Source organism: Dermacentor andersoni, chromosome 7 (genome assembly GCF_023375885.2).
Source record: "Dermacentor andersoni chromosome 7, qqDerAnde1_hic_scaffold, whole genome shotgun sequence".
NCBI lineage: Eukaryota > Metazoa > Arthropoda > Arachnida > Ixodida > Ixodidae > Dermacentor > Dermacentor andersoni.
Window position 1 is genome coordinate 112,129,585 of NC_092820.1, and position 25,667 is coordinate 112,155,251.

At 49.6% G+C, this 25,667-nt stretch overlaps 2 protein-coding genes across 3 annotated transcripts in view; both read right to left on the reverse strand.

Moving 5' to 3' along the window:
* LOC126533977 (phospholipase A2-like) overlaps positions 1-17,054 on the reverse strand; it is a 57,572-nt gene extending 40,518 nt beyond the window's left edge. For both annotated transcript variants that reach the window (XM_055072524.2, XM_050181194.3), the window contains exon 1: positions 16,837-17,054. The gene's annotated coding sequence lies outside the window, so the exon portion shown is untranslated. The remainder of the gene's footprint in view (positions 1-16,836) is intronic.
* Positions 17,055-17,110: 56 nt separating this feature from the next.
* LOC126533974 (phospholipase A2-like) overlaps positions 17,111-25,667 on the reverse strand; it is a 38,875-nt gene continuing 30,318 nt past the window's right edge. The window contains exon 8 of the mRNA XM_072289096.1: positions 17,111-17,276. The gene's annotated coding sequence lies outside the window, so the exon portion shown is untranslated. The remainder of the gene's footprint in view (positions 17,277-25,667) is intronic.

Below are 25,667 nucleotides of genomic sequence, written 5' to 3' on the forward strand. Positions count from 1 at the left end.
AGAAAACGGTCGTTGCGCAGCACCAGTGCGCGTGCTGCCATTGTAGCGCGAGAGAGGGCAAGTTGAATCGGGCGGCGGGGGCCACAATAGAGAAGGGGCCCAGAAAGAAGACAGAAGAGCGGCAACTTGTGGAAAGCAAAACAGTGTCGCAGTACACATATACAAGGCACGGCCCGTTCCGGCAACTCCGTGGTCCAGCTACGGTGCGAAAAATAATATATAGTTTCAAAAAGAATATATGCGTAGGTTTCGCAAAGCAAGTGCGCGCCTGGGCTTAGGTTTAGGGAGCCGAGTTAAATAGCCTCATTGTGGTCCAGTTTTGAACGTTTAACCGAGAACTGACATCAAGTCAGCTCGTGCGGATTCCAAGAAGGGGCAATATGTCACTCAGAATGACCACTTGAGTGACAAGGTGCAGGAAACTGAATTTATTGGTGTTCCGCTCGCCCCCTTCAGGCGCATGCGGAAGGACGAGCAAGCAGTGGCCAGCGTCTCAATTTTAGAGCACATTACATGTATTCGCGCTTCCCATGCACTCTCACGGCATATCCCGGAGGCACGTCAGCCACCCTGGACTCTCATTAATTCCTTTAGCGTACGTTTCAAATTTATGGATGAAAAAAGATGCTCTCTGCTCGCGTGCACGGGTGTGTTGGAAACCAGACTGCAAAAGCACAACGCTCACGCGTTCAAGGGAGTGATCTGGTAGTCGAACGTGCCTGGAGAAGGGTAAATTCGGGAGACTTTTCACATGCGCGCGGTGATTGTTTAACCGCAGGTGGAAAGGGGTCTCTGTTTGTTCGATATATTCCTGGTTACACACCTCGCATCGAATTTTGTACACGACGTTACTGGAATCACAGTCAAGATTTGCGTTAATTTTGTATATGAAGGACAAGTTCGATACCTCAGCCGTGTCTGTTGTCATGGGACGGCATGCCTTGCAACGAGGTTTCCCACACGGTCAACAGCTCTTGGGCGTGTTGGACTGCTGTGTCCTCGCCCTGACTAACAAATTCCTTAAATATTTGTTTCTTGTATACACAACTCGAGGCGGCCGCTTGAAGGTGGTAGCGAGTCGGATGCTCTGTTTCATGATGTTGAAATGGCGGTTGAGAATGGCATTGACCCGCGGAGCACCGATAGTGTATGTGAGGACCAAGTTCGGATTGGATTGTGTATTGGTATTGCTTACCCTTTCTCCTATTATATGTGCTCTATTTAAGCTGCGTGTGTGTTCAATGGCATCGTCTACAATTTTTGGAGGATATTTTTGGCGTATGAGAGCAGATTTCAGTTCCTCCGCGTGTCGCTCAAATTGTGCAGATTCGGAACAGACTGTTCTGTATCTGTGGCCTGGGAGTAGGGGATGGTTTTGCAGTGATCGGGGTGGCTACTATAGAAATGCAGATATTGCTGATGATCTGTCGGTTTTTTGTATAGGGACGTGAAAATGCAACCGCCACTCAGTGACAGAGTGACGTCGAGGAACTGAATACTATTTTGGGAGAAGTTCTGCGTAAAGCAGATTAACGGGTGCAGAGAATTGAAATAGGAAATGAAGTCCAAGAGACTTTGTTCATTGTCGGCCCACACAAAGAAAATGCCCAGTTGAAAAAGACAACAGGAATTCCTGTCGCAACTACAGAGATTTCTGTCGCGACTACAGAAATTTCTGTTGTACGAAAGAAGTTCCTGATGTTTCTGTAGTTGCGACAGACATTTCTGACGTTACGACAGAAATTCGGATGTCGCAACAGAAACATTCTGTCGCGAAGACCAAGAGTTCTGAAGTCGCAACAGAACCGTTCTGTCGCGTCAACAAGAGTTCTGAAGTCGTTACAACAGCTTTCTATTGTGACAGTGATTCTAAAGTTACGACAGAAATTCTGTCGTCGCAATAGAAAGATTCTGTCGCGACGACGAAGAGTTCTGAAGTCGCAACAGAAACTTTCGGTCACGACAACAAGAGTTCTGTAGTCACAACAGCTTTCTATTGTGACAGCGATTCTGACGTTACGACAGAAATTATGTCGTCGCAACAGAGAGATCCTGTCGCGACGACGAAGAGTTCTGGAGTCGCAACAAAAACTTTCTGTCGTGACAAGAATTCTGTAGTCACAACAACAGCTTTCTGTCGTGACAGCGACTGACTTTACGACAGCAATTCTGACGTCGCAACAGAAACACTCGGTCGCGACGGCCAAGAGTTCTGTAGTCGCAACAGAAACGTTCTGTTGCGACGCCAAGAGTGTATGAAGTCGCACCAACAACTTTTTATCGCAACAGTGATTCTGACGTCGCAACAGGAACTCTCTGTCGGGACTACACAGAAATGTGCTACTTTTTGTCGCTGCGAGATAAGTTCTGACGGCTCGACAGAAGCGCGTTCCGTCGCGACGCTTTAAAATTGTATGTCAGTTTCGCATTGGTGGTGTACACTGTACTTTTTTCTTGCACGGTATTCAATCGTGCTTCTCTGAAGCCGGCAGTGATGATAGCACCGCCACCTGTATTAAAGTCGACGTGGCCAATTGTTATAATTGTGCCTTACGACGAGGCACTAGCAACGCCATACTGGCCTCATCAAAATCATACCATCTGCGGGAATGGCTGCGTATCTGTTTTACTTTATTTGGTAAGATGTGGCACACAGGCCTGTGAAATTACATGTGCCGTTACACTGACACATTAGTTAATTTCAAAGAAATATTGCATAAGCTTTTGCGAAGCGAAAAGGAAGTCTTGGGTTGTTCCTCAAAGTTGCGTGAAAAGCTGTTTCGCTCTGGTCTCATTATTATGGCACAGCGCAGCGGTGAGAAACCAGTATGCTGTCAGAAAGAACACTCATCCATGAATGTTTATGTAGCTATTTTGCATTGAACACACGAATTATGTGCGCGCTCAAAAGTGTAAAGAACGAGAGACAACTGTCGAAATTAGCAGTAACAAGCCCAACAGTCACCGTTGTCTATTTCTGAATTTCTTATTTAATATGGACCTCGTACATCAATATTGATGTTCTAGCACTGCACGATGTACCTGTCGATGGTAACAACACTTTTGCTCTTGTAGAGACGCGGCAGTGGACGCGGTGGAGTGATAGCGGATCTTGGCGCTTAAAATGGAAATGTAAACATCAGCGCATCGTACTATTGACATGGCCAAAATGTACGCACGAAAGACATGGGCGGAGTGGTGCAGTGGTAAGATGCCAGGCTCGAAATCGTGAGGTCGCATGGTCGACTCTTCGACGGGATGCTTTTTTTGTAAATTTTACTTTTATTTTTTTTTTCTTTATTGTACTAACAAATTTACATAGCCTTAAGGAGGTCTCTGTCAATTTTTAATTAAATATTAATGAAGAACTACAGAACTTTTTACTACAGGACGTCACACCACAGACAACAGAACTACAGACAACAGAACTACAGACAACAGCACTACAGGCAACAGAACTACAGAAACAACGTCTCAAAATACGACAGACTGAAATTTCCTGTTGTGTTTTTCAACTGGGTGTCATCCAGGAATCGCTTATAAAATATTGGTTTTATGGCCGAGCTGGCGAGGAAGGGTATTTGTAAAGATGCTATAAAAATATTTGCATAATTTGGCGGCGTCTTCGTTCCCATGGCGGTTCCAGTGATTTGCAGATAATGCTTGTCCTCGAACTCACAGTGATTATATTTCAGTACTAAATTTAGAAGAGTCTCAACTGTATCTTTCTCTAATTGCCTAGGTTGCCTGGAGCCAGTGTAAGCATAAACTGCGGAAGCTAATGCCCTCGGCGATTCAACTTGCCCTCTCTCCCGCTACAACGGCAGCACGCGCACTGGTGCTGCGCAGCGACCATTTTCTCCCTCCTTGCCTCGTGTCAACTGGAACCTAGCTGCTGCTACTTCCCGCCCCCTTCACTCTCCGACTTATGTCTCCCTCCTCCTGTGTGCTATTTCTTTTCTTTTTTTTTCTCTCACTGACCTCCTTGCTCTACATACACAGGACTCCGCCTTCGTCTTGCATTGCATAGTTGTCAAAGGCAGCTGTAAATCCGCCAGAGCGCCGAGAGAAACTCAATCACTGCCACAACTATCCCTCTCGGTTTGATGTGTCTGAGAACGACCGGGCACCCGGTCTGGTGTCTCCATTACCAGGCCCGAACTGCCATTTTGTTGTAAACCCTGATGAAGATCGGTCCACCGATCGAAACTGTTGAAATTAACTATTTGTTTTGATTACCTTGTAGCACCGCACCGCGCAAGTTCTTTCCGTTTGTAAGGTAGCCAGAAGAATTCCTCTTTACGTGTGTATATATATATATATATATATATATATATATTTATGGTGTCCCGGCCAACTTTAGCCAGAAATTATAAATATGGAACTTTCACGTAGCTGGACAGAACAAAGGTAATGTTTTTTATCATCGCGTGGAAATACTCAAACTATTTTATTTCGTTCCCCACAATTGCACAATTAGCTTTAATTAATTATTCAGCTTCTCCAATATTATAATTACATTAAATGTGTCAGTGAGAAACTTGTAGAGCGAAATAAAAAATTCCCGATAGACCTTTCGTTTCTCAATATCTGCTACATAAAAATATTTTTCCGAGCGTGCATAGGCCCGCGAATACACGCAAAGTGCCTCAAGTGGCCAGTCGTGCCGTAATTTTGCGTCCATTGGCGGGCTTCTTTTACGCTCGGACAAATACTGTTACGTAGCACGTATTGAGCAAGAGAAAGCTATGTCGGGAGTTTTTCATGTAGCACTACAATTTTTTGATTGACACTTCTCATTTCATTATAATATTCTAGAAGATTATTAATTAAGACTAATTATATAATTATGAGGAATGAAAAAATATAATCTCACTATCTCTAAGCGACGGCAAGCAGCATTACCTTTGTTCTGTCCAGCTACGTGGTATTTGCATATTTTTAAGCAGGCCAAATTAGGTAGGGCACCCTGTGCACATACATAGATACATACATACATACATGCATACATGCATACATGCATACATACATACATGCATACATGCATACATACATACATACATACATACATGCATACATGCATACATACATACATACATACATACATACATACATACATACATACATACATACATACATACATACATACATACATACATACTGCGTCAACTACCGGAACCTCAACAACGTAACTAAAAAGCACATGTACCCTATGCCATGTATCGACGACTCGTTATATAGACTGCGGTGCACGCAGTATTTTTTGTAACTTGATTTGAAAAGCGGGTACCGGCAGTTCGAGGTAGATGAACGAGACCGCGAGAAAACTGACTCTGCGACTCCCGATGGCCTCTACCAATTTCGATAGCTATCTTTCGGCTTGCGTTCAGCCCCAGCTACGTCCTAGCGAATAATGGATACTGTGCTCGGTGAACTGAAGTGGCAGACTTATTTTGTGTATCTTGATGACGTAGTAGCCGTTCCTGAAGCATTTGAACAATATTTTCATCGCCTGTAGAATGTGCTAGAATGATACGATCGGCTGATCTCACATAATGAGAGAAAGGCAGGAAAGTAAACCACAGGTAAAGCCTCCAATTTTCTACGCTGGACTAGGAGAAGGAGAAGTAAAGATGAAAAGAAGATCGGGGACAAAAAGAAAGGCGGGATAAAAATATACAAAAGTGCCACTTTGGTTATGAACAGCTCAAGTTTCTCGGACACGTCGTAAGCGCCATAGGAGTCTGACGCGATCCCGATAACGTTGCCGTGGTAACAGCATTTCCTCCTCTGGTTGACTAGAAGGCCGTGCGGCATTTCCTAGGCTTGTATGCGTATTATCGCCGTTTCTTCGATAACTTCTCGAAGGTAGCGGAACCCCTGACTCGCCTTACAAGGGATGACACGTCATTTGTCTGGATGAATGTGCAAGAGGCAGCCTTCGCTGAAACACGACAACACACGCAGTCAGCGCCCGTCTTGGCACATTTTGACGACGACGCTGACACCGAGGTGCATATTGGCTCTAGCAACATCGGTTCGCGCAGTACTCGTCCAACGTCAAGATGGCAAGGAATAAGCAATAGCTTACGCTAGCTGCTCGCTGTCCCGTGCCGACACGAACCACAGAAAAGCGTGTATTGCGGCGCTTTGGGCGATCACGAAGTTTCGCCCTTATCCTTACGGCCATCCCTTCAAAGCGGTGACAGATTACCTTGGCCTATGCTGCTAAACATGTGCAATCCTTCTGGACGACTGGCACGGTAGAGCTTGCAGCTACAAGCATCTGACATCACTATCGTTTACAAGTCTGGCCACAAGCACGAAGACGCCGGCACACTGTCGCGTGCACCCGCCGAATCTGTCACTCGAAAGTCCGAGGACGATGACGGCTTCCTGGGCGCCATTACTGTAGCGGACTTGATCAGACGGCCGCGTGAAGACGTTGATATTCCACCCATCATTGACCACATAGAGGGCCCCCATAACCATACCACGATGTCGCGTATTGGCATCCTTTTGTCTACTAGACAACTTGATTCACAAGAAAAACACCAGTTTGAATGGCCTAGCCTACCTCCTGGTGGTTCCAAAAGACTTGCGCGACGACGTTGTTTTCACTTGCGATGATTACCCCGCATCTGGATGTTTAGGCTCCTTACAAACCCTTGCCAGAGTACACGAGGTATATTACAGGCCCGTCACCACTTATGAAGCCGGCCGGGTTATTACAATCCATCGAAGCACCTCATGAGCCAGTCGACCAAGGCGGCTTCGACATTCTTGGGGCTTTTTCTCTCTCAACCAACGGCAAGCGTGTGATTGTCACGACTGACTAACGGGCTATGCCGAGACACAGGAGCTCCCACGAGCCACGTCTTCTGAAGTAGCGCAGTTCCTCATATGCCACATTGCGCTGCGTCATAGTGTCCCGTGTATTGCAATCACAGACAAAAGGACGGCGTTCATAGCACAGCTCATGCACGACATTTTTCACTTGAGCAACATCAGGCATCGAAAGACGACTGCTTACCATTCGCAGTCCAGTGCACTTACGGAGCGATAAAACAAGACCATCACGTACGTGATCTTTATGTACATCGACGTCCAGCACGCTACATGGGATCATATTGCTACGGAACAGCCGCCACAGTGTAGCTGCACTGAGGAGAAGGAAGACGACGTGGCCACCGTTTGATATAGCGTTGCCATCATTGCCACCGTCTGTCTGCGTGTAAATATATTGTAAATAGACTCGTACGTCAGCTACACGTAACATTAATTTGGTGGAGGTGGACGTTCCCCGTACCCGTCATGGAGCTTCGCAGCGGTCGCAACGGCGACAGTGCAACTTCGACTCCTGCTGGCGGCACTTCATCTACGCAACCGTCTCCACCTGCAGCCCCGACCTACGTCGCCATTTCCCCACCTCGGGATCCTGGTGCATTCAACGGAGTCGGCAGTCCTGATGTTGACGACTGGCTCCGCTTATACGAACGTGTCAGCACCAGTCACAGGTGGGATTCGACTATTATGCTCGCGAACGTTCTTTTCTACCTCGACGGAGCTCCACTTGCATGGTTCCAGACTCACGAAGAGGAGATCTCGAGCTGGCATTTCTTCAAAAAGAAGCTCCGCGACCTTTTTGGCAATCCCTTCGGTCGTCAAGTCAATGCCAAGAAAGCCCTAGCCACACGTGTACAGACGTCGACCGAGTCCTACGTGTCCTACATTCTCGACGTCTTGGCCCTTTGTGCCAAGGCTGACCCGACCATGTCTGAGGACGATAAGGTAAATTACGTCCTCAAAGGGATTGCTGACGACGCGTTCAATTTACTGGTGTTTACCAACGTCACCACCATCGATACGATCCTCAAGGAGTGCCGCCGTCTTGAGCATGCTAAAAGCCGCCGGGTATCCCAACACATCACGCGACTTCCCAACACAGCTGCTACGTCATCCTGTGACGACCTCTTCCACCAGCCGTCGCGATGTGACAACTTGACCCGCATCATTCGTCGTGAGGTCGAAGCGGCCCAACCGGCGGCCCCTTCATTTCCGTCACCTGATCATTCTCCGGTGACAATCTCCTTGATCCAGGCCATCGTCCGTCAAGAGTTATCCAACGTCGGCCTGCACTCCATTCGTTCCGCATGCTCGGAACTTCTCTCTCCACGCATGGCCCCACCGTGCCCTTCTTACTCTTACGGACAGCGCAACCCCTCCGAATGGCGAACCGTGGACGACAAGCCGATCTGTTTTAACTGCCGACGCATTGGACATGTCGCTCGCCACTGCCACAGCCGCTGGACTTCCCCGACATGCTATTCTCCTAATTACCACCCTCGCCCCTCTAGTGCGTCCTTTTCCTTCGCCCCTGCTATGCCCACCCCATCATCTGACCCTGCGACGCCTTTGACACGACCCCGCTACTCCCGCTCGCCTTCTCCCTCCCGTCGTCAATCTCGCTCGCCCCCGTCTCGCCGTGCTCCTTCTCCGACCTACTCGCCGCACCCCCGACCGGAAAACTAGACAGCGCAGCTTCTGGAGGTGAAGCTGCAAAGACGACATTGGCTCAATCCTCGCTTCACCTTACCGACGAACAAGAATCTTTTGGACGTTCTCGTCGACAATTTTCTTGTGTGCGCGTTGATTGACACCGGGGCGCATGTGTCCATTATGAGTGCTGCTCTTCGCCTTCGGCTCAAGAAAGTTCTGACGCCTGCCCCGAACCGATTTGTACAAGTCGCCGACGGAGGGACTGTCGCTATTGTTGGCATGTGCTCTGCCCGACTCACCATTGCTGAGAGACACACCGTTGTTCTCGTCACCATCATCGAGCATTGCCCTCACGAACTCATTCTCGGTCTGGATTTTCTTGCCCATCATTCTGCCCTCATCGACTGTTCGGCCGGCTCACTTCGCCTTGACTTGCCTCTTCTTGCCGACCCTGTGGACCCGCCTCCCAGCCATCTGAGCTGCATAGATTTTATTCGCCTAATACGTCACTCTATGACACACGTAGACTTGTCCTCACCAGCTGTACCTGACGGCAATTACGTGGCCGCACCAATTCCGGCCGTTATGCTTACACATGGTGTTATCGTGCCGCACACTGTGCTGAAAATTACTGGCAACCGCACCTGCCTTCCACTCGTCAATTTCGCGCTAACCGCGCAAGTTCTGCCTCAGGGGATCTCCTTGGCTCTAATTCGCGCTTTGCAGGATGATGAGGTCGAGCCATTCACAGTGGAAGATCGTTACAGCTCAGCCCATACCGTGACGTCATCGCACAGTACTGACGTCGACATTAAGAAGATGGTCTCCGCTGACCTTGCACCTGCTCAAGCTGCAGCCGTTTGCCGCGTTCTTGAAGGCTATCGCGACATTTTTGACTTTGACAATCAACCCTTAGGTCAAACGTCCGTCGTGACCCATCGCATAAACACTGGCCATGCGAACCCTATTCACCGACGTCCATATCGTGTTTCTGCGTCAGAACGAGCTGTTATACAACAGGAAGTCAAAAAGATGCTTGCAAAGGACATTGTCGAGCCTTCCTGTAGTCCCTGGGCTTCTCCCGTCGTACTTGTCAAAAAGAAGGATGGAACGTGGCGTTGTTGTGTAGATTATCGCCACCTGAACAAAATAACAAAAAAGGACGTGTACCCTTTGCCACGTATTGATGACGCTCTAGACTGCCTGTACGGTGCCACTTATTTTTCTTCTATCGACTTACGGTCCGGATACTGGCAGATATCCGTCGACGACATCGACAGAGAGAAGACTGCATTTGTTGCCCCTGACGGCCTTTATCAGTTCAAGGTGATGCCTTTCGGTCTCTGTAACGCGCCCGCCACCTTCGAACGAATGATGGACTCTTTGCTTCAGGGGTTCAAGTGGTCCACCTGTTTGTGCTATCTGGAAGACGTCATCGTTTATTCACCCACATTTGACACGCATCTAGACCGCCTTTCAGCGATTCTTGACGTGTTCCGCCGCGCCGGTCTCCAGTCGAACTCGTCAAAATGTCACTTCGCTCGCCGCCAAATCACCGTCCTTGGACACCTCGTGGACGCCAGAGGTGTGCGACCTGACCCGGACAAAATTCGTGCCGTTACGAACTTTCCTGTTCCGAAGTCTACCAAGAACGCTCGTAGTTTCGTAGGGCTGTGCTCATATTTCCGACGCTTCGTGAAGGATTTTGCGACCATCGCCCGTCTCCTTACCGACATCTTGAAGAAAGACGCCCTATTTTCTTGGGGACCTGACCATGCCGCATCTTTTTCGCAGCTCACTACTCTCCTTACCACGGCTCCAATTCTAGCCCATTTGGACCCGTCTGCTTCAACGGAAGTTCGAACTGATGCCAGTGGTTACGGCATAGGAGCAGTATTAGCACAACACCAGCGTGGACATCATCGCGTTATAGCCTATGCCAGCCGACTTCTATCACCCGCCGAGCGCAATTATTCAATCCCAGAGCGCGAGTGCCTCGCTCTTGTGTGGGCTGTTGCCAAGTTTCGTCCATACTTGTACGGACGCCCCTTCTGTGTCATCACTGATCACCACGCGCTCTGCTGGCTATCCTCGCTCAAGGACCCCACGGGGCGACTCGCTCGCTGGGCGTTACGCCTGCAAGAATATACCTTCTCCGTAGTATACAGGACGGGACGCTTGCACCAGGATGCCGATTGTTTGTCCTGCTACCCCGTTGACCACCCGGCTGATGCGGACACCATCACTTCCGTTTTCTCTGTGTCCCAGTTGCTCGAAATCGGCAATGAGCAACGCCGCGATCCTTCATTACGAGCCCTCATCGACCATCTGGAGTCAACGCCTGGCGACGCCTCTCTCCGGATGTTTCTCCTTAAGGACACTATACCGCCGCAATCTCGATCCACACGGCCATGACCTTCTGCTCGTAATTCCATCACACCTACGTTCGACTGTCCTCCAACAACTTCACGACGCTCCCGTGGCTGGACACTTGGGCGTCTCGCGCACATACGACCGTGTACGCCGTCGATTCTTTTGGCCGGGTCTCGCCCGCTCCGTGCGGCGCTACGTTGCCGCTTGTGAGCCCTGTCAGCGCCGGAAGAAGCCCTCCACACCTCCAGCTGGATGTCTTCAGCCGATCGACATCCCACCGGAACCCTTTTTCCGTGTTGGTCTAGACCTTCTTGGACCGTTTCCTCTCTCGGGTTCCGGAACTAAATGGGTCGCTTGTCGCTACTGATTATGCTACGCGGTACGCGATCACCAGAGCCCTCCCGACAAGTTGTGCTACTGACGTTGCTGACTTTCTGCTCTATGACATCATTTTAGTGCACGGTGCCCCGCGCCAATTACTCAATGACCGTGGCCGCAGCTTTCTGTCGGCAGTCGTCGAGGACATCCTCCGCTCCTGCTCGACTAAGCACAAGTTCAGCACGTCCTACCACCCACAGACCAACGTCCTCACGGAGCGCCTCAACCGGACCATCACCGACATGCTATCCAAGTACGTCGCGACCGACCACCACGACTGGGATGTTCACTTACCATATGTGACGTTCGCGTATAATTCATCGCGTCACGACACCGCCGGCTATTCACCATTCTATCTCCTATATGGCCGAGAAGCCGTGTTGCCCTTGGACACTTTGTTGCCCTCGGCCACACGTTCAACCACTGAATACGCCCGCGACAAGATCGCACTCGCCGACCACGCGCGCCAGCTCGCCCGCACCCGTCTCGAGGCCTCGCAGGAGCATCAGAGACGCCTCTATGATTGCCACCATCGCGACGTACAATTCACTCCGGGTTCTCTGGTGCTTCTCTGGTCCGCCATTCGACGTGTGGGCCTTTCCGAAAAGCTGCTGTCGCGCTACACTGGCCCATACCGTGTGGTGCGACAAGTGACCGATGTCACGTATGAAGTCATCCCCGCCAGCCTCTCAGCGTCATCGTCGGCTGCAAGTGACATCGTTCACGTGGCGAGACTAAAGCCATATCACACACCTTTCGCCGCGGATGTGTAGATTAAGCACCGGGAAGGCGCTTCTACTGCCGGGGGTGATGCTACGGAACAGCCGCCACAGTGTGGCTGCACTGAGGAGAAGGAAGACGACGTGGCCACCGCTTGATATAGCGTCGCCATCATTGCCACCGTTTGTCTACGTGTAAATATATTGTAAATAGACTCGTACGTCAGCTACACGAAACAATATCTTGCCTTACGCGACCTTCGCGTACAATATAGTCGTACAAGGAATAAAGCACTTTACACCATTTCGTCTACTTTGCGGTCGCGAAATTCGGACGATGCTGGATGCTATGAGGCCGTGTCAAGACAACGAGCGTTTAACTACTGACGCCGAATAATTTGCACAGCACACTGAGGAAGCTCGCCAACTTGTGAGGCTGCGCATCGGTCAGCAGCACGCAGATGCACGGCGTTATAACATCCGTCACAGGCGAGTATGCTTCAACCACGGCGACGTAGTGCGGGCGCGGACTCCTGTTCTCCACCGTGGCGTGAAAAGTGAAAAGTTGGTCAGCTGGTATTTTGGCTCATACAAGGTGCTGCGCCGCATTATTGATGTGAACTACGAAGCCGTTCCTGACAGTGCGGCTGAAACACGGCGTAGACAACAACTTGGCGCTCACATCGTTCGCGTCGTACACATGCAACACTATGTTGCGCGTTCGTGCTTATGTTTTCTTCATTCATTATTTTTTTACATTTCCGCTCATATCTGCAGTTAACTCGGTTACCCCTCTTTTTCTTGAGGCTGTGCACGTCACGCTTCACCACTGCTGTATTTGTGTCTTCCCTGTAGCTGTCAATGTGTTCTCTGCGGGAGCATGTGCCTTGCCATTGTTCTTTTTCTTCTATTTTTCTAACGCGGATTCATAAACATCAAGCCGATTCTCTTTTCAAGGAGTGGGCTAAATGCGACCTCCAGTAGTCGGCACAGTGCTCGAAGGTCAAGAAGGAAGAAGTGCTCATGCAACGCCTCCCCCCCATCCCCTCACTCGATAGCCCGATCCCATTGCCGTTGTTTTTCAGGAGCCAGCTGCCCTCATTAAACGTCGCCAGTCCTCTTTGAAGTCACGCGACAATATAGCGGCAGCTTGCGCTAGCGTAGTAAGCAACGAGATGTTTCGCTCAACAGAAGCATTTTGCACACCGAATGCTCAGTGTCTGTTCTTTATGTTTGCTTGCTTTTGTTTTTACAAACAATACCTGCTGTTCCTCCGAATTTTCTCGACCGTTTTGTTTACAATTCCTTCATGTCTCCGTCCGATTCAGAATAAGCACCCTTCGCTTTTCCCGACATGAACTGTATAGAACATCTCGTGCTACTGCTCAACTCTGCGGGAAACAGTATGTGCAAGTTTATTTTGCAGAACAAAAATTCACTAATGATTACGATAGTCCCTAATGCCAAATTTGAGCGCAGCTCTGCAAGTATTGCAAACAGATCCTCGCTATTCGGGAGATCACGAGAGGCAGCGCGTAGGAGACGCGTGTGCGCGTTTCAGAGCAGCCGCCGCAGATGACCTCGGCTCATGCAGCGCTTTGTTTCTATATATGGCACTAATGGCGTCATCAGTGAATAGACGACGCGCGCTACTCTGGCGCCATCTCGTAGCGACCGTCGCAGTAGAGCAAGTCTTGTGCGGCACTACTATTTCTTTCTCAAGCTTTCGCCATACCCTTCTCTACCGCTTTCCTCCTCATGGTTCCGCGGCACCACCCTCCTCCGCTGTCCCCCTCCAACTCTCTTCGCCATCGCCGTCTTACATCCTCTTTCACCCTTCTCTATGCTCCTTAGCTTGGTTACGAGGGGTCCCGACGCCGACCCACGCCGCAAGAACAGAACGGGCGCCTTGGAGTTGTGCTATAAAAGAAATTATATTTTGTGTCCTAATGCTTTGCATTGACCCCGAAAGCCGACATCGCACGCTTCTCCGCGAAAAAGACAATTATCCATTGTGTTCATACAGTTGAAACTTCTAGAAAAAAAAACACAAGAAACGTCGCGCCAGATCGTCGCCCGAGCTCCTGCTGCAAATTTATTCTTGAATTGTGAATGTTATTCTGTTCATAGTACTTGTGCTTTATTGCTGCCTCATCAGTATAGAGTTATGCCAGGATTCGTGTGTAGAAGGTACCTTAAAGAACAGCTTTATCAGGTTTCTCTCCCCCCTCTACATATCGTGGATGGCTGTCTGCCTGAGAAAACTGTCTAGGCTTCAAAGAATTGTCAAGTGGAGCGGACTATGTTGCGAGCGCAAAAGATGCAAAAAAATATTATGGTCGAAATACCAAGACACGATAGCTCCAAGTTTGTTGCCGTGGGTTCATGTTACTTTTGATCAGTGAAGGCATGCTACTTATTCACTGAAAAGAGCCATTTCAAGTTACTGGGAAGTATCGCAACCACGACCAATTATTGGGCTTCGTACGCGCAGCAGACTTGTTCATTCAGCTGAAGGAATATGAAGCACGACAGATCGAATCGTTCTTAAGGCTTTATCGTTCACTGGCAGTGTTGACGTGTTTGAAGTAGATGTTTGCCGATAATGGAGCGGGGGGGGGGGGGGGGAAGCATTGAGGGCTTGAAACGTCTGAATTTTTTTTTAATTATGACCTTTGCACTGTAAAGTTGTACCAGCAGAGTATGCACTGTTTGCGATCACATATTTTATTAGGTAGAGAACGAATGCCATTGCACAAGATAATGTTCATGGGAGTGCAGCTTCACATTGTCTGAAAACTGTTTTAAATTTTTTTGGTCTCATTCTGACAATAATGCAAAATGCATTATTGCCAGAGCAATACAGCCGCCAACGACAATTTTCCCAGTTATTTGGAGGCTGCACCCATACGTACACTCAGATTTATGAGTAAATAAAGGTATATATTTCTCCAGTTATAGGATGTTAACTCGGGCTACATATTGTTTAGTTTGGGCTTGCTAGTAAGCAAACAGTGCAGGAAACACGGATGTAAACAGCGATGCGGCACTCCCAAAAGGCTTTGTTCTCCGTTTTGCTTTCAGGACCATCAGCTTTCCATTTGCCATTGGCCAGTTTGCCATATTTTTACTTGAATCCTCTGACTAAACTACGGTGGCCTACAGGGCTCATTCTTTCTACAGAGCTCCTTGCCTTTCCCCTATGACTTCTCTCTCTCCCTTTCTCTCTCTCTCTCTGATCGAACAACCAGTCATTCTCCTGTTTTCCGGTCGTGGTAGAGAGGCAGTGTTTTTTTTTTTTTTTCGCCAACAGCGTCAGAAAACGAAAACCCCCTCATGGCCGGCTTCTACTAACAGCATGTTTCTGAAGCAGACATGTCCACTGATGCCATGAATGTAAAACAGCCGTTCGTAAGGAACATCTCAATCCTGTGATGACGTGTCATTGAAGGTTGACGAATTGCGCAAGGTGGGACACGGAGCTGCATAAGCGGCTGAATCGCTAAGTCGTCGAAAACATGACACGAGTAAAATGAATGCAATTCTGATCACATATAAAAAGGTCTTCTCCAATTCGTCGTTCCCAGCAAAGCTGCCAATCTAGAAACAGGAAAGGGTCGTTTGGCGCAAAGCGAAATGTATTTCGGAGCCTTAGAATATCACCCATGACTTCTTTTTGATAAGCTTTTGATCAAGCACAAAAATAGTGCTGATGGACTTCAATTCTTCCGAAATTTCCCTCAAGCTATGAAAAGAAAGACCACGCTGGAATATCACAGTCCTGCGCTCTTGCGGGAAGTGCGAGCATGTGCTGTCGCAGTGTCCCTACTATTTCCTTTCCTGCATCATCCATATATTGCTGTTTTCGCACGAAAAGTACATGAATTGTGTAACTGACATATCGCTTGAAGATTTAGCTGCCAATGCTAAAGGTAATAAGTTAACATATACGACTAATATTACGTGGAGGCACCCTGCGTCAAAACTGTGCGATGGAGGCAACGTAAAATTCACGTCATGGTCAGTACGCTGGATCTTTGCAGAACATTTCGGCACATCATGGCATATCCATGTTCACATTGTTAAAGAAAGTGGAGATTGCGCGAGATGGTCAGTAATGGCATTGTTGGACTTCGCGTGCCCATTCGTTCCTATAATGGCGCCTTCTGCTTTCTGGACTCATCACCCTTGTTTCTACCTTTCTGCCCGACGTCGCCTAGCCTACGTAGCAGGCAACAGAACTCCGCCCTAAGTTGACCTCGCTGTATTTCGTTTAAGCAAATCACCTCGATCAATAAAACATTAGATTTAAACACCACCTTCTGAAATGGCGGCACTTTCAATAATTCCCCCAAGAGGTGCGGCATTACGGTAAAATTGCAATAAAATTTAAGCGCTTGATCGACAGCAGTAGAAATAGGGAATCGTGCGGGACAACCTACGCTGCTCTCAGCGCTATAGTTCTTATGCCTGAAACAGCAAATCTCTTCAACAGCGTGACACAAGACAAAGCGTGTTCCAAGAAAAGAAATACACAGTGCTCTGTCCGGCATGCTCTTTTGTTATTGTCCTGCGTCGTGCTGCTAACAACTCTGCCCTTTCACAGCACGATACGCGCACCAGGCCTAGTGTACATGCTGCTTCCTATAGCTATTGATATACCAATCGTTAACGCCGAACGTGGTTGTCATGTTCGCTCTAATTGCGAACATATAATGGACAGGAGCACTTCGTGGGATAGCGCGTACATGCGCCCAAGCGTGTGTATGTTTTCGGTTCAGCTAACCCGACTCCACGTTTTACCGCTAAATGGGTTACAGGAGCACCTTAAATATTTCATACACGGCGTAACAACATATCTACTCACCAGAAGGAATCTGCAATAGGGTCCACTTATGGCGCTGGAAGAATGATTTAACCAGAAAATAAAGCCTGTGCGCTTCTTGCCTTTGAAATCATGCAGCTCTCGTCCCACGAACGCGATGCAAATGTGACGCACGGGTATTGGAGTTCTAACCTCGTCTGCAGCCCTGGATCAGCGACAACGTATGAACGTGTCAACAGAAAAGGAGTCAGATACCCGTGCCGAAGCCGTTGCACGCAAACTTTTATTATGAGCAATGCGCTGCCAGTGCGGTATTCAACGCCTGTGACAGTACCGCCATTGTTGTCCCGCTAGTAGAGAAAGTTTTCGTTTCCACCAGCTGTGAACGTTCCGCAAAAATTGAAAATTATGCTGGGGCACAGTGCACGCAACAAAATGGAAACATCCTAGCAGCTCCGTGTGTGCGCTCCTTCTGTGCTGAACTGGGACAAAACGACAAAATAGCAACAATCAATACTCGTTAAATAGACACAGTTCACCACTTATGTTATTAAAGAAGGTACTGCGGCAGCACCACGCAGGCCGCAGCAGAAACCCCAATATAGTGATAACTAATAAACTGTGTTCGCTAAGTTAAAGGAAAAGTCCCTTTAGGATGCCACTCTTGGTTAATTCGCAAGATGTTGAATACCAGGCGGCTACGACCATATTTGTAAAGCCAGCAGTCTGGATAGGTACGACCTCAAGCCTCCTATGTTATGAACACTTCGCAGCAGGAGTGGAAGGAAAGTATATTCCAAGAGTGGGCTTGGAAGATAGGCAGTTAGTATGCTAGGAGTTGAACAAGATTGAGGCACAAGATAATAGATTGGGAGCGCCCTTGAGGAAGATTGTGGAAATGCAAATTTGATGTATATGGCAGGACTGCAAGTTTGATTAACCAGGAGAAATCATGTTCAGAAACTACGTCCTTAGGTCTGGCAAGACGCTAGGTCAAGTGGGAATGCCACAGTATTTTAAGACATTGTCGCTCTCAATGAGCTCCTACCATTTTCCCGCAGATGTGCGCCGGCACGAGCTACTAGGTATATGACCCTCAGACCACTTGTAATCGTAATTTTCTGAATGCGTGCATATATATATATATATATATATATATATATATATATATATATATATATATATATATTTATATATATATATATATATATATATATATATATATATATATATATATATATATATATATATATGAAATACACATAAATACCCTTATTTCGCAGCCGGATTAGAACGTCTTTAGCCCAGCAGCCCGTTTCCCTAGAGCATCCTGAACTGCTCCCCTTGTACAAGCCAGAGCATTGAGGCTTGAGGCGCTTAGCGCGTTTTATTGAAATAATTATATGAACCCTCCACGCGATCTTTCGTCGCCGTTGATAATTACAAATAAAGATACTGATTTCCCATTAACTGTAGTTATTCTCATTTACTGTACGCTGTCTCTTTGCGTCAGAACATGAACGCCAGGTGCCGAAATTTCTCTAGCCATGTTGGCGTTCCATTTGCACAGACCGGTGCGCAGAAGCAGCTGTATTCAGTGACATCAGGTTACACTGATTTGCTTGCCTGAACGAGCTGTATCACAGCTATAAAGTGTAATGCAGACCCTACCAGCTTCGGCTATTTTTTTCTTTTCTCAGGCATAGTGCTCACGGTAGCACCTGTTGGTGTGTGGTTTCGGCAGTGAAGCGCCGCGTCCCCAACATCGTGCAGACGTGCTCCCCCGTGTTATCCGACTGCCAACCGAAGGGCTCCAGCGAAACCCTGATCACAGTGAAGCAAAGAGGGGGCCCGCAAAGGCGCAAATAGATCTCGGTACTCCAATCGGAGAAATATCCTGCTGTGGTGTGTGTAGCGCAAGCTGTAGCTCAACGCCAGATGGCATCCAGTTGTGGTTCTATGGAAACAGGGGTAATGCCGTGAGCATGCCGCAGTAGGGGAACACAAGACCGAGGCAAGGTGACAGCGCCGGCAAGACAGATATAGTTTTAGGCAGTTCTGCTCGCGGTCATTGAGTGCTTTCGGACCATGTATGCCTGCGCACGCCAAACCGCGCGTCTCTACTTAGCCAGCTTATATTTATTGCCACTCATACTGCTACTAAATGTACGAGCCTTACTTCGCGCAATATTCCAACATGTTGCTATCGCATTCACTCCTTCTTCCTTATAGCGGAATTGTGGTTTCCTAAATGAATAAATAGTAATATTGGCCAGCGCCCGCATTCGAAACTGAGGACCTCTATAACACACAGAAACGCGATACTGCAACCATTACGCCATCAACGCTTTTCAGATTGCATAGTTCTCAAATTTCAAATCCAGAAAATTATTTAAAATTATTTAACGCGGCACTACACGTGAAAATGTGAGCCGACCCCAAATATAGTGCGATAAAAATTAAGGTCGCAGAACTGCACAGCCCACGCAGCACACTCACAGCGTAAGGTGGAGGAGCGGCTTCATAGGAGACCGTCGTAAACTGCTTGCAAACGGTAACTGCAAGTACTGAGTATGCAGAAAGTCGTGTTTTAATTTCCACACATTTATTGCAACACACTCAGGTGTGCTTTATGACCCGAAGCGTAGGTCGCGAACGACACGCAGTGGGGCAATACGGGTACTTCGTTGTTTATAAATACGAAGTTGAAACAAGACCCGGTACGCAAAGAGCTGCATTCTGTTTTCGACACAAATAAGATGCCGATGTCTCTGTGCACACACTACGAGCCAAGCGTTGTGCAAATCCTTTCTATTATAAAGGAGGTTGATTGGGGTTCGTAGCGACCGCCGGTTCTACGATGCACCGAGCACATGTATTCGCCGAGCTCGAGCCTCTGCTGCGCGCTTGATGCTGCCGATGCTGCTGACTGCGCGCACGTTCCTCATCTTCCTTACAATGGCCCCGCGGAAATAAAGGAGCCATCCTGGCGACTTAGTTTTCTGGAAGGATGGTAGAATTGTGATACGGCTTGAGACGCTGAACGTGAACGACTTCGCGGTTACGACGTCGCATGTCGGACGGCGGCGTTAGCGGCTCAACCAGGTAATTAACGGGTGATCTTCTCTCGAGAACGCGGTATGGACCGTCGTACTTCGGAAGGCGTTTTGAAGCGAGCCCAGGCGTGCGGTGTGGCACTAACAACCAGACGAGAGCGCCCGGGAGAAAAGTGGGAGTCGAGTTCTGGGCATCGTGAACGGCTTTTTGGCGGTTCTGGTCGTCCGAGGTGAATCGGCGGGCAAGCTGGCGACATTCCTCTGCTTGTCTGGCGGCTTCCGAGATCGGCAGGCATTCAGATGGGTCCGGCCGGTAGGGCAGAATGGTGTCGATGGTGTGCGAAGGATGACGGCCGTAAAGAAGGTAAAAGGGTGAGAATCCGGTAGCGGCCTGAGTCGCGGTGTTGTAGGCGTAGGTGACAAACGGAAGAACTAGGTCCCAATTAGAGTGATCAGGTGAGACATACATGGGGAGCATGTCACCAAGAGTTCGATTAAAGCGTTCCGTGGTACCGTTAGTCTGTGGATGATAAGCAGTGCATTTACGATGAACAATAGCGCATTCAGCAAGCAGTTGTTCGATGACTTCAGATAAGAAGGCGCGGCCTCGATCGCTTAAAAGTTCACGTGGACCTCCATGACGAAAGAGGAAACGACGAAGTAGGAAATTGGCGACGTCCTGCGCTGGAGCATTTGGTAGAGCAGCAGTCTCCGAATAACGGGTTAAGTCGTCTACCGCAACGATTATCCACCTGTAGCCGGCAGGAGTCAACGGAAGCGGCCCGTAGAGATCTATGCCCACGCGATCAAAGGGTCGGGATGGGCATCGTAAAGGCTGGAGTTCACCGGCGGTATTGTGCGGTGCCGCTTTCCGGCGTTGGCACTCATGACAAGAGCGGACGAACTTTCGAACGAAATTATACATTCTTCGCCAGTAATAGCGGTGGCGAAGTCTTTCGTAGGTCTTGAAGACTCCCGCATGGCCACACTGAGGGTCGACGTGGAACGTGAGCAGAGCTCTGCTCGCAAGATTCTCGGAATGACGAGTAACCAGGTGCGTCCCTCTGGGGCATAGTTGCGTCGATACAGTAGCTGGTCGCGAATCGCAAAATGAGGCACTTGGCGCCGAAGCGTACGTGACGCTGGAACTTTCGACGTATCCGAGAGAAGGTCGAGCAGAGATGCAGTCCAGGGATCATTACGCTGTGCAGCAGCGATAGTGTCAACGTCCAGAGAGGATCGTGACTGGCCTTCGGGGGAAGCGGTGATCGGGGTAGCGCGTCAGCGTCGGAGTGCTTTCGCCGGAACGGTACACCACGCGGATGTCGTATTCTTGGATTCGCAATGTCCAGCGGGCAAGGAGGCCCGATGGATCTTTGAGCGTCGACAGCCAACACAGTGCGTGGTGGTCGGTCACTACGTCAAAAGATCGGCCGTATAAATATGGGCGAAACTTGCCAAGCGCCCACAAAATGGCCAAACACTCTTTTTCTGTAACGCTTTAATTGGTCTCCGCCTTGGTTAACGTGTAACTCGCGTATGCGACGACGTATTCTGGGTGGCCAGGTTGACGCTGTGCCAACACAGCGCCAAGGCCTACACCGCTTGCATCGGTATGGATTTCGGTTGGCGCTTGCGGGTCAAAATGGCGAAGAATGGGTGGCGTCGTGAGAAGACGGCGCAAGGTTGTGAAGGCGTCGTCACACTCTGGAGACCATGATGAGAGATCTCTAGCGCCGCCAAGGAGCTGCGTGAGAGGCGATATAATTGACGCAAAGTTTCGAACGAATCACCGGAAGTAAGAGCAGAGGCCGATAAAACTGCGTAGCTCTTTCATAGTAGTAGGTTTTGGGAACGCGGTAACAGCACGTAGCTTCTCGGAATCCGGGCGAATGCCCGCCTTTGACACGACATGGCCTAAAATTGTTAGCTGACGAACAGCAAATCTAAACTTCTTCAAGTTAAGTTGCAACCCGGCGTTGGTCAAGCAAGCGAGTACGTGCTGGAGGCGGAGCAGGTGTGTTGGGAAATCAGGGGCGAACACCACAATGTCGTCAAGATAGCAAAGACATATTTTCCATTTGAGGCCACACAGAAGATTATCCATCATTCTTTCGAACGTAGCAGGTGCGTTGCAAAGTCCGAAAGGCATGACGGTGAATTCATACAAGCCGTCTGGTGTAACAAAGGCAGTTTTCGGGCGATCGGCCTCTGCCATCGGAACCTGCCAGTAGCCTGACCGCAAATGCAGCGAAGAAAAGAACTCGGCTCCCTGCAAACAGTCCAGAGCATCATCGATGCGTGGTAATGGGTAGACGTCCTTCAGCGTGATCTTGTTCAACCGCCGAAAGTCAACACAGAAGCGGATGGAACCCTCTTTCTTTGTGACGAGGACCACGGTAGAGGCCCATGGGCTTTGGGAAGGTTGAATGACGCCTCGACGGAGCATGTCATCGACCTGGTCTGCAATGACGCAACGTTCCGTAGCGGAAACGCGATATGGTCTTTGTCGCAGCGGTGAGTGAGTGCCAGTGTCGATATAATGCTTGACTGTCGATGCACGGCCAAGGGAGGTTTGCGCAACGTCGAAAGAAAGGCGGAAGTGCTGAAGGATTGCGACAAGTTGAGATCGCTGCGAAGGCGTCAGATCTTCAGCGATGAATGGGCTGAACACACCAGTCGATGTTGAGTCTGGTACGGAGAGGGCACTCAGTTCATGGGCGGCAGTAGAAGACACTTCGTCGATGACGGAGACAATTCGTGTTGAATCGACCGACTCGACGTAACCAAGGCATTCGCGGCGGAGCAGTGATAGCGGCGATGAAAGATGATTGTAAATGGGCATCGTGCTCACACCGGCGGCAAGGTCAAGAGCTGCAAAGGGCAAAGGAAGCGCTTTTCGGGTAACAAAGTGATGAGAGGGCATGAAGAAGACTGTCCCATCGGATATGGTACTACAGAAGACTGGTACGAATGCTGACGAGCACGGGGGGATACAGGTGTCTTTTTTCACGACAATTTTAGCGGCAGGATGAGCATCGACCGAGGCCAGGTCACCAAGGTGGAAAAGTTCAATGTAAGCCCGAGCGCAATTGATGATGGCATTGTGGCGTGACAGAAAATCCCATCCTAGAATAACGGCGTGTGAGCACGATGAAAGAACTATGAATTCAATCGTGTACAAAAGGTCCTGTATGATCACACGGGCAGTACAAGCAGCGGTAGGGTGAATGGGTTGAGCACTCGCCGTTCGGAGCGACAATCCAGACAGAGACGTCGTCACTTTACGAAGCGAACGGCAAAACCTGGCATCCATAACTGAAATAGCGGCACCGGTATCGACTAAGGCGACTGTCGCGACATCTTCGATAAGCACATCAATGACAGTGGCGGGTAAAGGAGGAGGACTTCGGCATGTCGACACTTGCGCAGTTCTTGCCTCAGGAACTGCGTCGTCTAGTTTCCCTCTTCGTTAGAGACGAGTCATCGACGCATAGGGGAAAGCGATCGACGACGTGGGGAGGCTGACCGGAGGCGTTCGAAGCGAGGACGGCGATCAGTCTGGGAGCGAGCTGGTGATGGGTCGAAAGGTCCGTAAGGCGCATTTGAATCAGGCGGCACATAGGGCGCTCGGTGATCGTCATCGAACGCCTGCGAGCGGCGGCGGCAGAACCTTGCGACCTGACCGGGACACCTACATGCGAAGCATATAGGGCGATTGTCCGGCGTACGCCACGGGTTAGCGACGGCAGTGGTGGTCCAGGGGACGGGAGGTGGAGGGCGGTGCACAGGCTGCTGGAAGCGACGCACGGGCACACTGCGAGGGGCCATTGCAGCAACTTTAGCATAAGTGACTGGTGTTGTCACGACATCCTGCTGGTGAACAGCCGGCAGCGCTTCCGCGACCTCTTCATGGATCACGTTACGGATATGAGACGGCAAAGTGCTGGCAGACTCCTGAGTGACGGACACCAGAGATAGCTGTCGTGCGACTTCGCGGACGAAATCCTTGATTTGCGTTATCAGGGAGGATTGTTCTAGGCCGGTGGTAAGGCTGCAGAGTGATGCCGCATTTGGTGTGGGATGTCGCCTTGTCAGAGCTCGCTGCTTAAGCAATTCATCATAGCTCTGGCACAAGCTGATGACGTCACCAACAGTGCGCGGGTCCTTGGTCAGAAGCATTTGGAACGCGTCATCGTCGATTCCCTTCATGACGTGCTTGATCTTTTCCGCTTCCGTCATGGCAGCGTTCACGCGCCTGCACAAATCGAGAACGTCTTCTATATACCTGGTGAATTTCTCACCCGTGTCCTGTGCGCGTGTACTCAAACGCTGCTCGGCTCGGATTTTCCTGACGGGTTGGTCAAATACTTCTGTAATCGACGTCTTGAGCGCCGACCACGTTCGGATATCGCTTTCATGATTTCTGAACCAGAGACTGGCCACACCCGCGAGGTAGAATGACACGTAAGCCAGCTTGTCCGAGTCATTCCATTTGTTGTGAACGCTCACCCGATCGTAGGACGACAGCCACTCTTCAACGTCGTTGTCGTCGGTTCCGCTGAAGATGGGAGGCTCCCGCTGGCGAACGGTTCCAGCGCAAGGGACGGGTGGCGATGGAAGAGTCTGCTAGTCGGCGTCCGGCATGGCAGAGGGTAGAGTCCGAGAACGGAGTTCCAGGATGGTAGAGTGGAACGTTACCCCGCACCTCCACCACTTATAAAGGAGGTTTATTGGGGTTCGTAGCGACCGCCGGTTCTACGATGCACCGAGCACAGTCCCCGAGCTCGAGCCTCTGCTGCGCGCTTGATGCTGCCGATGCTTCTGACTGCGCGCACGTTCCTCATCTTCCTTACACGATTGACGTTTAAATTGCCCGCAACAATTAAGGTCTGCGCATCTGAGAGTCTCCGCGGCGAAGGTCCCGGGTCTCATCTTCTGCTGCACGCGCATGAGGGTCCTCGCGGCAAAACTGTCGTGTCTGATTTTTCGCTGCACGCACTAGACGGACTTGGCCGCGAAACCTGTTTGCGTCGTTCTCACGAAAACGAACAGTACTGCCCGCCCGGCGTCGACGGGGAGCTGCGGCTTGTGCTGCTCTCTGCACAGCAGTTTGCTGAGCCCGACGCTGCCTGGCTGCAGCTGCCCGCGTAGCTCCATGATTCCATTCTTCAGCAGTGGTCCCTACCTTGCGAGGAGGCACCATAATGTGCACCGAAGAGTCAACACAGGTATTGAGACTACGCGGCGCACTTTTCACAGTCCTTGACACGTAGCACGATACGATGCAGCTGTTACATGTCGTCATACCTGATGCAACACGCGTGTTTGCAATGCGAAGTTTGCACGTATAGACGCTACGCGGCGCGCATCTTGCATCGCGTGACAAAAAGAGAAGAGGGGAACCGAGGGGCTCAATTTTCGATAATCATGAGCGTATAAAGCCAACAAACAATGAAGCCACGGAAAGCATCGAGGAAATTAGCTGTGGTTGAAATGGAAATGTATAAACTAAAGAAAGAGAAATGAAAGTGGAAGATAATGTGTCGCCGGAAGAAGTCGAATCCACAACTTCCTCATTAGGCGTGCGTTGCACTACCAATTGTGCTCCGGCGACGGCTCTCAAACCGTCCACTAACTTGAGTATTTATGTTTACTAGATCTAGCCCTAGGAGTGCTAGCCAGCACCACTCAAAGCCATGGTGGGCAGATGCAGAACATCATTTCTTGCCCGATGGCGTCACGTAATACGAGATCTTAGGAGAGCACAATTGGTAGTGCTAATAGGGGCTAGTGTTAGGGGCTAATAAACCCTCG